Source organism: Panthera uncia, chromosome B4 (genome assembly GCF_023721935.1).
Source record: "Panthera uncia isolate 11264 chromosome B4, Puncia_PCG_1.0, whole genome shotgun sequence".
Taxonomy (NCBI): domain Eukaryota; kingdom Metazoa; phylum Chordata; class Mammalia; order Carnivora; family Felidae; genus Panthera; species Panthera uncia.
The window spans coordinates 14900095-14913394 of NC_064809.1; the positions used below are offsets into that span (position 1 = coordinate 14900095).

The following is a 13300-nucleotide window of genomic DNA, read 5'->3' on the forward strand; positions in this document are numbered from 1 at the left end:
AAACGCCTATGAGCTACTTTGATTTTTGCCTTTTAAATGCATTTCCATCGCATTCACAGAGAGAACAAATCCCAAAATTTATTGCACGTCTCTCAAAACGAACTGAGTAAATTCTATTTTGTAACTACAACTTTAATTGTGACCTCTGCTAGATGCCGAATTTCAGGGAAGCAAAATTCTTGCACTGTGCACTTACATGACATACGAAATGATTTACTTCATGTATAATCCAGGGAATTGAGAAGTTAGACATGCTTAAGGAAGCCAATCTCTCTCCTTTGCCCTTGCCCTCTCCTTCTGTCTACCCCCCAACACACACAGCTGTGTGATCTCCAGGATCTGAATCATGGCTGGGATTTAGTGAAGGAGGGAGCGAGGTAGAGTGTGTTTGTCTGTTGGGGAACAGGGTGGTCATTGTTGGTGGTGTTTAGCCTTGGGAGAAAGTTCACAAGTTCTAAAATCTTGGACCTCGCTGTTTTGTTTTCCCTACCTCACTAGGCATTTTATCTCCTATGAGCCGGGAAGCCTGGCCAACTGCAGTAAAGGTGCCTGATGACTAATTTAACATTTTCCAAAGCTGCAAAATCACTGATCTACCAGTGGGAGACTCCTGGGCTCAACAGTGTGGCCAAGAAATCCAGCCTCAACATCCACGTAACCTGGTGTTCTTTTGGAGAATAGTTCCTGCAGAGCAGTGCCTGGATAATGATATTTAAAAAATGAATCATTGCATTTGTGACCAAGGGGATGGGGAAGAATAAGGCATAATTTTTAATATTTGTGAATAAAAGAACTTTTGCTATTCAAATGGAAGGAGCTAATAATAGTGGTACAGGATGATGACTTGGAAACCTGGCACCAAATTTCTCTGTTTGCAGAAATGCATGCCTTACACAATCCCTGTTTATACAGTTCTAGTTTACTTTAGCAAAGGTACCTGTTACATATTTGTTGATGTTCTCTTACCTTGTGTTGTTGATGCTGTTTTGTTTTTACATTAAGAACTCCCGAGGTACAGGGTTCTGTTTCATGTTTCTCATGAAATGCCTATTTACTTAAATATGAAAGTCTGTGAAGAAAGAAAGAAACAGCATGGAAACACACACAATAGAGGAGCAAAATTTGCCATGTATCAAAATATTATATGTTCCTGACTGGTTTTTAATTGTTTTCATGAAAAACTGATTGGCTACAAAGGAATAATTGTGACATGTGTATAAGGCATGATGAATTACACTAAAATTGAGGACCATGAAACCACCACCCAGGATAAGGAATAGAGTGCCCCCCCCCACGCCCACCCCTTTGAGGGGGCCTATGTGCCGCTCCATAATGTTGTGGGGCTTCTCCCTGGAGAAAACCGCTACTCTGAATTTTGGTTTATCATCCCCTTGTTTTGCTTTGTAGTCTGGCATATATGTTGATATCTTCAAACAATGCATAGTTTAGTCTTGAATGTGTTGAGTTGATATAAATGGAATTGCTGAATTCTTCTGAAACTTGATTTTTTTTTCACTCAGTATTATTTCCCGAGATGTAACCAACGTGATGTGTATTTTATTCTTTTTCACTGCTGTATGGTAATTTTACATCATTTATTTTTAAAGAAAATGTAAGGAGGAAAGTTGGCTATAAGCATACATCTTCAGTATTTGTTGTTTAAGAGAACCTCTATCTTCATTTCCATTTTAGTGTTTGGTTCAGCTTTATACTTCCCCTAGAGAAGAAGAATGATATACTGGGTTTTAAATTTTTTTCTAATGTTTTTCATTTATTTTGAGGGGCAGGGAGGGGCAGAGAGAAGGAGAGAGAATACCAAGTAGGCTCCATGCTCTCAGCACAGAGCCCAAGGCAGGGCTTGATCTCACCAACTGTGAGACCATAACCTGAGTGGAAATCGAGTCAGACACTTAACTAACTGAGCCACCCAGGTGCCCCAGAATGATACATTGTTAGCGCTCAAAGGAAACTAGAGATTCTTTTGCTCAACCTTACATAAGGTACCTGAAACTGCCCCCCGACCCCACTCCCGGTAAACAAAGGGATCCATCTAAGGTTGCAGAACAGTCAGGTCTTTGGGCATCTAGCTCTCACCTCCTCAAAAGAAAGAAGGGTTCACCCTCTTGCCCTTCTCTTGTACCTTCTCTTTTCTTCAGGAATAATTCATCAAGATACTAAAAAAGAGACTGTGTCCAGACTCACTTCAAAGTGACCACAGGTCTTGATTTTTAGAAAAAAAATACAAGGACTTGATTTTATAATGTATGTGGATACTCTTAAGTACTTGTTCTGTTTTCTGTCATCTAGAAAACAAGCTCTTGGTGGACTGCAAAATTTTCTCTTCCCATTTTACCAAAAGAAACTATTGAGAAAAGTAAGTTAAAAAAAAAAACTTTGTAGCTCTCAAACTTTAGTATGTGCAAGAATCTTCTAGAAATTTAAATTCTGAGGCCACACTCAGAAACACTGATACAGAAGGACTACAGAAGGGTCCAGGAATCTTTGCTTTAACAAGCACCCAGATGATCAACACAGTCATCTAGTAACCTTGAGAAAATATACAAAGAAAGTGAGGTTGTGCGCTGTATTGGATGAGTTTACCAAGAATACTCTTGGTTCCCATGAACAGAATTAAAAAAAAAAATACAGAGGAGGAAAAGTGGAAATAATAGGAGCAATTAGAAGCTGGATTTCAGGAAATTTATGCAGGGAGGATGGAGAAGAGCAAGAGTGTAAAATCTATTATTTTCTTTTCTTGAATTGAGGTATAATTGACATAAACATCACATTAGTTTCGTGCATACTATGTAACGATTCGATATTTGTATACAGTATGAAATAATCACCACAATAATTCGAGTGAACACTCATAACCACACATGGTTAGGAAATTTTTTCCTGTGATAAGAAATTTTGAGATCTACTCTCTTAGCAACTTTCAAATTATGCAATAGAGTATTATTAATTATAGTACACATGCTGTACATGACATCCCCACAACTTATTTATTTTAGAAGTGGAAATCTGGCTTTTTTGACCACCTTCACCCATGTTGCCCACCCCCCACACCACTGCCTCTAGCAACCACCAATCTAAACTTACGAGCTCATTTTATTTTTTTGGTTCCACATATAAGGGAGATCATGTGGTATTTGTCTATCTTGTTTCACTGAGCTTAATGACCTCAAATTCCATCCATGTCATTGCAAATGGCAAGATTTTCTTCTTTTGTGCAGCTGAGTAACATTTCATTTTATACATACCACATTTTCTTTATCCATTTATCTGTTGGTGGTGGACACTTAGGCTATTTCCGTGTCTTGGTTCTTATAAAGAATGCTCCAGGGTGGGAGTGGGGGGTAGGGGGAAACTCCTGCAAGTCAGCAGTGTAGGAAGATCCTGAACTCACGGCCTTCTACGGACTCACCAAATCTATAGCTACAGCTCTGAAAAGGATCTGAAAACTAGATGAATTGCTTCTCCACAACAAAGGATAAAAAGACCATGTCCAGATGGGTAGGAGAGGCAGAGAGACATGGTCTCATCAACACCCCGGCCCCAGAGTGGCAACCCACAACAGCAAAGGATCTCATCAGGCACCCCCACCCCTGGGATCTACATTGGAGACATGAGCGCCCAAAATGTCTGGCTTGGAAAACCAATGGGACTAATGTCCAAAGGACCCAAAATGTAGTAGAAAACGAAGATTCCCCTTTCACTTTTTAATTTTTTTTTAAGTTTCTTTATTTATTTTGAGAGAGAGAGAGAGAGAGAGAGAGAGGCAGGAGGGGCGGGTGGGCAGAAAGAGAGGGAGAGAGAATCCCAGCTAGGCTCCTCACTGTCAATATGGAGCCCGATTTGGGCCTGGGACTTACAACAGTGAGATCATGACCTGAGCTGAAATCAAGAGTTAATGCTTAACCAACTGAGCCACCCAGGCATCCCTAAGATTCACCCTTTAAAGGGCTCAAGTGACATCTCACTTACCTTGAGACCCAGTGAAAAAACAGCAGTTGGAAAAGAACCTAGACTATATGTAGAAGGCATTGGATGGATTGATGATGTACTGATATGGGGATGTGTTTTGTTTTGTCTTGTCATGTTTTTCTAAGTAGAATAGCTTGCTTTCTTAGAACTTACCCTTAAAAACAAATTGAATTATAATAATAGTAACTTTATCTGCTTATTTTTTTCTGTTATAAAATGCTTTCACATTATTACAAACTATGAAACTTACTCTATGCCCAGTCTACATTCTCTTTTACAGAGGAGCAAATTGAGACTCAGTGGAGTTCATCAGAACTTTCAGTTAGTTAAATACTATACATTTTTAAATTTATATTTAAAATTAAAAATTTTTTAAGCTACACTTTTAGAAATTAAGCATTGTCTCTAATCTGCTTTTACGAGTAATGTTTGAAATCTCTGAGCAATACTTTTTAAAAACTTTTTTACGTTTATTTATTTTTTTGAGAGAGAGAGAGAGAGCTAGCCAGGGAGGGGCAGAGAGAGAGAAGGAGAGAGAAATCCCAAGCAGGTTCAGTGCTGTCAGCACAGACCTGGACGTGGGGTTCGAAGTCACAAAATGTGAGATCATGACCTGAGCCGAAACCAAGAGTCAGATGCTTAACTGACTGAGCCACCCAGGTGCCCCTATGCAATATTTTTTAAAAATTGTGTTAAAGCTAAAAAAAAAATGTACACAGATCTACCTTTTTCATTGTTTTAGGACAAACATTAAGATTCTAATGTGTGGTTTTTTTTCTCTAATTCCTGCGTTTTTAATTTGTTTTAGCTTTGGTTTAGTTTTGGAAAATAATACCTTCCCCTGTATATTCTCAAATGATGGTTTGATGGACAAAACTACCTTTTTTCATTAAATTATTAGAGCATTATTTTCTTTATGAAGCAGGACACACTACTTACTTTTACACAAGAAATTATACATCCTAGTTTCAACTGATAGCATTTACGCTTTTATTTTTTTAATGGTTATTTATTTTGAGAGAGAGAGAGAGAGTGAGAGAGCATGTGAGTGGGGCAGGGCCAGACAGAGAAGGAGAGAGAATCCCTAGCAAGCTCCACACTCAGCTCAGAGCCCCATGTGGGGCTCGAACTTACAACTGTGAGATCACGACCTGAGCCAAAATCAAGAGTCAGACACTTAACTGACTGAGCCACCCAGGCGCCCCACATTTATGCTTCTATTCATGTTCCTCTTTCCAACCTCTTTCCAGCCTAATTTACAGAGGAATAAAATTCCTGATGACCTCTCCAAGAAGGCTCAGATTCACCAGGTGACACTAACCCCCAAGGTCAAGAGGAGGTGCACAGTCCAGACTGGGTCGCTGATGGACTGGTCAAAAAGATCCTAAGTGAAAAGTGGCACTGCCACTGCTAGGTCAGAAGCACTGAGAAAGATGTGATGTCCTGCATGGGGCCCTTCTGTTCTGTCCCCAAACAATGCAGAGAAACTGCCCTCAATCAAAGCAAGTGGTTTCGGAGGCCAGCAGGTTTGACCAGCTCAGCTTTGAAATGGCAACTTGATCCCATCAGAAGCAACCATGGCACTCCCCACCCAGCTTTCCAACAGTGGGGACTCTCAGCCAGGAAAATGTGGTCTGCCTCATCTTTCTACAGTACAGCCACCATCGCTGGTCCTGCAGGATTTGATCTGGGGGTGTTTACATGCTCGAGGCAACAACCCTGGACATCACAGACCCCCTTTTCCACGTGAAGAGAAATGGGTGAAACTTGGCAAGAGGAAACAAGGTAAGGCCTTTGTCTGTAGGCAGAAAATAGACGCTTTCTTTGTCTAAATACACACTCCTCTTCCTAAATGGGCTGCTGAAGAGAACTTTAAGTACAGTGATGATGTCAATAACAGGTGAATGATTTGTCTACATAAACGTAAAACTGGAACTGATCACATAGTAAACTGGATAAGAAAGCCAAATACTCAGAGGCAGAGCTGTGTGGATAGCGTGATGTTAGAAGAAGTGAAAGACTGAACTGACTGGGTGATCCAGTCTGTTAAGCATCCGGCTCAGGTCATGATCTGACCGTTCCTGAGTTTGAGCCCTGCTATCAACACAGAGCCCACTTTGGATCCTCTGTCCCCCTCTCTGCCCCAACCCTGCTCATTTTGTCTCTTTCTCTCTCTCTCAAATAAATCAATAAAAACTTTTTAAAAAGAGAGAGAAATTGAAAGAAAATCTAATTCCAAAATGCTTACTCAAGGTGCCACCGCGGTATCTGAAATTCACACCAGCAGACAAATCACAACTTTGTAATAATGAAGTATATCTCTAAGTGTGTTCTCCAGGGAGCATTAATAGTCATTATACTAAGAAAAAAAAATGCACACAGACAGATATTTTCACTAATGTTCATAAATGTGGGGAAATCCCAGGTTTAAACGAACAGCTGTCTTTACTGTAGAACTTACCCGGGCTTGGAAAAACTACAAAGTCTTATGAATCTCCAATAACGGGCATAAATGGGTAGTTTTTCCAAATGTGGTTGGCCATAGGACACCCTTTTTAAAAAAAAAAAAACAAAAACAATGTACCTTATTAAACTTTCAGGTTTTTCTAAGACGAGAAAATGTATCTTTCCCAGATGATCCATAAGAGTATGCAAATGTCCCAGCAAGATGGACAACTCATGAACTCATTATCATTCATGAATACTTGAGCATGGCTCCCTACCTCCCCGCCCCCAACCACATCCAACTCAGGAGCTCCAGAGAACAGAAACTTGCAGCAACAAGGGATTTATGTTTGGGCGTGAAGGAAAGAGAATGAGTGTTACCTAGAGGGGGCTGGCAGGGGTGAGGGCTAGTGTCTGGCAGGTGGACTTAGGTGCAGCACACTAAGAGTTACTACTACCCCTCTCCCAGTGAGGCCAGGGTGCACGATGTGGAGTCCAGACAAGGTGGGAGAATCTCCAAACAGACCAGAATGGAAGCGAACAGGGAAAATGGAGAGAGACATTACAGAGACATTTTGTTCGTGGAAATCCTTTGGTTCGGACTACCTTTACCAAGAGAAAAAGGTCACGATTTCAATTTTCAGTGGCAGCCAGCCATGATAGCCACCCCTGTTTCAAAGTCTTCCAAATGGAATTCTTTCTGCACTCAAACATAAGGAGCACAGTGGCACTGTGCAAAATGGCGGAGGCCTCCAGCGACACAAAGTTAATGCCCAACATGCAATAATATACCGTGACCCTCCAACACTGCGAACGCCAGACGCATTTGAACGCCTCCTTTCTTTTACGGAAAATGGGTTCATGTCACTCTCTTGTTAAGTTTATTTATTTATTTATTTTGGGAGAGAGAGTGCGTGAGAGGGGAAGGGGCAGAGGGAGAGGGAGAGGGAGAGAGAGAGAGAGAGAGAGAGAATCCCAAGCAGGCTCTGAGCAGGGCTCGATCTGAGGAATCATGAGGTCATGCACGACCTGAGCGGAAATCAAGAGTCTGACCCTCAACTGACAGAGCCTCCCGGGCATCCCCCCATTTCATGTTTTGAAAAATCATTACTCAAAATCACACACTGTTTGTACGGTTTCACTCATATGTAGAATTTAAGAAACAAAATAAAGGAACAAAGCGGGGAGAAAAGGAGACAAATCAGGAAACAGATGCTTAACTAGAGAGAACACACTGATGGTTACCAGAGGGGAGGTGGGTAGGGGGATGGGTGAAGTAGGTGAGGTACCTAAGTACCTAAGGAGTACATCTGCGATCAGCAACCTGATGGTGTATGGAAGTGTTGAATCACTATATTGTACACCTGAGACAAATACAACACTGTATCCTAACTACACCGGAATTAAATTTTTTAAAAAGAGATATAGAAAAAAAAAAACAAAAAAACAAGGGCATTGGTTAAAAGTGTGTATCTGGAATAGTTAGGAAAAAAAAACCCAATTTTTAATTCTGTATTTTGTATGTATTCTTGTGCTGAGAGTTTTAGATTCAGCTCCTAGGGATGTTACTTTCTACTACAGGAGATATTGATTTCTACTGAAAAGTGAAGTTTCAGTCAAGGCTTTTGAATTCATACATAAACACCATTCTTATTTTAAAATTAAAGTGCTCAAACATTTCAAATGATTGGGGATTCGACTGAACCTAAGAGCAACTTTTGTGCGTTGCCTCTCATTAGAGCTGAATATAGTTCGAAGGTGGTGACAGGCGCTCTATTTTGGGAGATGAGCATATCATGTCAGAACCATAATTCAAGGAAGACATGATACATGAGTGGACTGTTACTTTGAACGGTACCATTTTCCAGCTGAAGGAAAAGGTGTCTTGCCATAGCAAGAGGGTTTTATCTCCTCCTTCCCACTTAAAGTCATGTTTTCCACCTTAATCCTCACATTCAATGAAATATTTTTTAAGTGATTTTATTTATTTTGAGAGAGAGAGAGAGAGTGTGTGTGTGTGTGTGTGTGTCTGTGTGTCTGTGAGGGGGAGGGGCAGGGAGAGAGGGAGAGAGAGAATCCAAGCTGTCAGCACAGAACGTGACGAGGGGCTTGATCCCACGAACTGTAAGACGGTGACCTGAGTCAAAATCAAGAGTCAGACACTTAACCGACTGAGCCACTCACACGCCCCCTCAATGTAATATTTTCTTGTGAGGTTTCTGCTGCCCGTCAAAGGGCACAATCTGCCTATTATGTGATGTGCTAAGATGTTTGTACTTTATCAACTGTTAATTAGAGTGACAGCCTAGCAAGTTTTTTCTTTTTTTAAATGTAGCACAGCTCTTGGTGTCTAGGCTTAGGTTAAAAGTGCAGCCTGACATAACCACTCTCCTTTTACACTTACCCCACGTTCTCCGAATGCTGACAGAAATATTTTCTATGCTGATAAGTCAGACTGTCCTGTTATCTGAAAGAGGAAAGAAGGCAAGCAAAAAAAATTTAGGGAAATAAACATTCCCATGACTTTCACCCATGCCAGAAGGAAAGTAATAATCCCACCTCTGAGGAGTCTAAGTGATATTTTATTCCTACAGGATTTATTTTAAAATACTGAATTTGCCCCATGTTAAAAAATATGATGTTGTTTTCTATTGCCATAATCAGTGACGTAACAGTAGCTTGTCCTTTTAAATAAATCCCTGATTAATTTCAAAACCTGTATTTTCCACCTTTTTTCCTCTTTACTTTTCTGTCTATCCCCAACCTATTACAAAGTCACCTTCATGTAAGGCTGGTTTAGAATCATGAATCTGAGCCACAGGAATGACTCAGGGTGGGTACATCTGCAAAGTCAGGTGTGAGCAATGAAGACCCAGAATAGGTTTTCATGCAATTCGCAGGCAAGAAACAAATCCTGGATGAGGCAAAGGGACTTCTATCCATTCTGCTGATCAAATGGAGGAATTGTATGGCACATTCTCAATAGCACACAGCTGCTTTTTTACATAATTTTTTTTTACATTTATTTATTTTTTGAGAGACACAGAGAGACAGAGCTCAAGCTGGGGAGGGGCAGAGAGAGAAGGAGACACAGAATCCGAAGCAGGCTTCAGGCTCCGAGCTGTCAGCACAGAGCCCGACGCAGAGCTCGAACCCACAAACTATGAGATCATGACCTGAGCTAAAGTCGGACGCTTAACAGACTGAACCCCCTTTTTTTCATTGGCCCCAGGGCTCTTAGTTAGTTATCAAGTTTCTTTCTGTTTAATGACTGGGTCTAGTAGGGAGAGGCTGAGCAGAAGGGAGATGGAACCCATCCCATCGTGGGACACCATGGAGTTGACCAAGGTCCAGCATGACCTATGACCTGCCTTGGAACTGAGTCCTTCTGGGTGCCTGTCCAAGCTCGGGCTCTCCGGATCTGCCCGTCCTACTTCTAGCAGGGAAGCCAGTGAGGCCAGAATGGCTGCCATCAACTTAGCATCCTCCCCACATAACGACCTCACCCCGCACCACACCGATAAAAAGGGGGTCTTTGTGAGAAGCGTCACAGTGTGTTACCAGGAAAAGCTTCAGATCTTTAAGAAGAGGAGTGAGCCTCTTCACCCCAAATCTGCCGAGTACAGAACCGTCTTTCTCACAAATACAGAATTTGCATGTTTTGAACATTATAGGATTTTGAGTATTAATGTTAAAATAGCCTTCTCAATATATACCTAGTGTGGACATTATTCCTTGGGGAATTATAATCCTTTATTACAAGGCTGAGGCCAAGTCAAGTTTACTCATGTGTTGTGGAATTTAACTAGCATCCTGTGTGCTTAATTCTATTGTGAAAGAACTTTTATAAGTCACTTCTACCTTATCTGCTATGTCTCGGAGAAGGAGTATCATTAGTTAATTTTCAAGACAAGCTAAATTTGGCAAACCTGTGTTAAGAAATATGGCGTTTGCTGTCAGTTTGCAACCCTGATTTATAACAGTAATACTTTCCCTACTCTTTGGAATCCTGCATCCAGGCTATGGTGTGGTGAAGGTACCTGAAATATTGAAATATTGGATGCCTAGGTATAGAAGAGTGGCTGCCCCTGGGGCGGGGGGAGTGGGGGTGAAAGCAGAGGGTAATTGAGACCAGAGAAGAGTGGCTGCCCCTGGGGTGGGGGGAGGGGGGGTGAAAGCAGAGGGTAATTGAGACCAGAGAGGAGTATGCACTGGGCATCTATGGTATTGGTAATGTTGAGTGGTGGGTTCATAGATGTTTATTACAAGGCTTTATAACTTCCATAAGGTTTATTGAATATGTTCTTCTCTATCAATTAAAAATGTCATGTGCCTGATATTCTAACAGGACTCTTAAAGCTTCCACACATTTATGCACCTTAGGTTAAAAAAGATAGTTCTGTATTAAAACGACCACATCATCCTCACATCCTATTACCATGTAAACATCAGAATAATGAAATGCTCTATTTTAAGGGAATTTAAGAAAAAGAATGCCAAGATCAAATATAGATGTTTTCCTATTACATCTGTTACTATTAACACATTCTAACCTTAATCTCACACATATGCCATGATTGTAGAGTGCTTTCTGACTCACTCACTCTGTTTCTCTGAAGTTAAAACCTTTCTCTGGGACTTTAGATTGTTTGAGTTAAAAGCCCTTTCGAGTTTGCTTATTTCTCTGCGGTCGGTGACTTTTTAAAATCCCAGTGAATGTCCTTTGCCTCTTTCCGAGAGAAGAGAGTTGGATACTAGATTGTTTTTAAGATCTTCTTCTGGCTCTAAAAATCTGATCCTGTGACAATCCAGGAACGTGTTAGGTTGCCTTTCCAGCTTCCCTGTTCTCAGAGCATCTGGTTCCTTCTTAGGACAATTAAAGAAAAAGAAGCATGGAATTAGGAATTATTTTGCTCCCTGACTTCACTTCACACACACACACACACACACACACACACACACACACAGAATATGTATGGGGAGCCTGGCCTCACAGTCTTCAGCTCCAGTCTAATGTTGCTTTTGCTGATGTGTGCCACAGACTCCTTCCCTTGTCCAGGTAACAACAGCTAACATTTCTTGATCCCTTTGCTATGTCCTGTGCTAAGCACTTAACTTGGATTACTGGGTCGTTAGTTCTTAGCATTTGGGTTTTGGGGTCAGCTAGTCCTAGATTGACATCTCAGGTCAGCCCTTTATCAGCTATGAGACCTTGAGCAAAAAGAATTCACATGTGTTAGCCTCAGTTTCCACATCTGTAAAATGGGGATTACGTAAATATAAAATCTTAAAAGTGTTTACAAAGGGCTACGAGAATAGAGAGGCTGGCACACGGACCGCCATAAATGTCGACGTTGTTTTTGCTATTTTTGTTATTGTTAGTGTTATTTTTGTTACTATTAACATTATTGCCAGTGAAAAATACTGCCAGACCACTACTCCTGAACCCTTGCTCCTAGGCTCCTCACTGGTGACTCTGACGCTTGATTTTCTTACGTCCAGCCTGGGTGTCAGATCCCTTCTGACCTGTTGGACCCTGGGCTTCTCACATGGGGGATTCCCCAGAGGGCTGTACCCTGAGGCCCATCTACACTTTCACACTGTTTCCTTTCTTCCATTTGCTGTGTCTGACTTCTCTGTACTTAAAGCCTCCTTATGCCACCTGCCTAGCAAAGCCCCCCAATATTGTTCTCGAGACTCCAGATAAGACACTCTCATAGCCCTAATGCTTATGGGGACTTCATACAAACCTATGGAGGTACAGGATCTCTGCCATCCTCAACACGCAGATTCCATCTCTGGTCAGATTGCCCCTACAGCTCCCATCATCTCCCAGCCAGATAAGGCACATATCAAACCCGCAAAGTCACCTGGCCGTGGCCAGCCACAAGAGAGGCTGCAAAGCGTACCTCTAACAGGGTGGCCATGGGGGCGCTGGGTGACTTCGGGGTTTCGGCTCAGGTCACGATCTCACGGTTCATGCACCGGCAGTGTGGAGCCTGCTTGGGATTTTCTCTCTCTCCCTCTCCCCCACTTGCACTGTCTCTGTCTCTCTCAAAATAAAGAAATAAAGTTAAACAAAAACAAAAACAGGGTGGCCACGAACGCTGCTGAATTATTAGGGTGAAAGAAAGTCAGAACGGATCTTCAGGACAGCCAGCAAGCTGCCAGAGAGAGGTATTAGGATTTTCGTTTTATAGAGGGCACCACAACTAAGGGAAATTAAGAGGTTGCACAGTAAGAAAGACAAGGAGCCAGGAACTGAAGTCAGGCCTTTCAGACTCTGGAGCTACGTCTGAAGGTACTTGTCACTGGTGCCTCCCCACCACACTGTTCACTGAGAGCATAGCTGCTTCCAGCACTCTCTGACAGGCGATTTGTCCCCGATTTCCCGCCATATTCTACCTGAAGATTGAAGCAAACTCTTCTCTTCAGTTATTTTAGGGTAGTTATATGCCCTACTGTGTTTTCAGACATCCCAGTATATTGTCACTTCTGTCAATATTTACTAAGTGACACAATCTGGCCAACAACTCACACAGAAGAATTCAAGGACTAAAGTTGCAAAGGTTGTCTTCCCATAGTACAAAATATATCAAACCATGATTTCAACAAAGCTTCTGAATAGCAATTTAAACTAATTCCATAGCAAAAAAAAAAAAAAAAAAAAAATTGCACAATCAAAAAAGATCCTGAAATGAAAACAAAGAAATTCTTCATCTTATGTAAAGGAAAAGAAGTCGAATTATTTGAATCATAAATTCAAGCCATCTCTTTAACATTTGCTTCAAGTCCACATTGTTTTGTTTTTCAAGACTGAGACAACTACTATTTGGTATTCTTCACAGACACGCATGCCTGGACTTAC

At 41.4% G+C, this 13300-nt stretch overlaps 1 long non-coding RNA gene across 2 annotated transcripts; it reads right to left on the reverse strand.

The window, feature by feature from the left end:
- Positions 1 to 1164: 1164 nt before the first annotated feature.
- LOC125920014 (uncharacterized) lies at positions 1165 to 9263 on the reverse strand. Of its 2 annotated transcripts, XR_007456912.1 has the most exons (4): positions 8837 to 9263; positions 6449 to 6538; positions 6236 to 6346; positions 1165 to 1717 (listed from the first exon to the last, which is right to left on the reverse strand). It is a non-coding gene; the product is annotated as an uncharacterized LOC125920014 (long non-coding RNA). The 2 variants fall into 2 exon arrangements; XR_007456911.1 differs by lacking the exon at positions 6236 to 6346.
- Positions 9264 to 13300: the final 4037 nt, after the last annotated feature.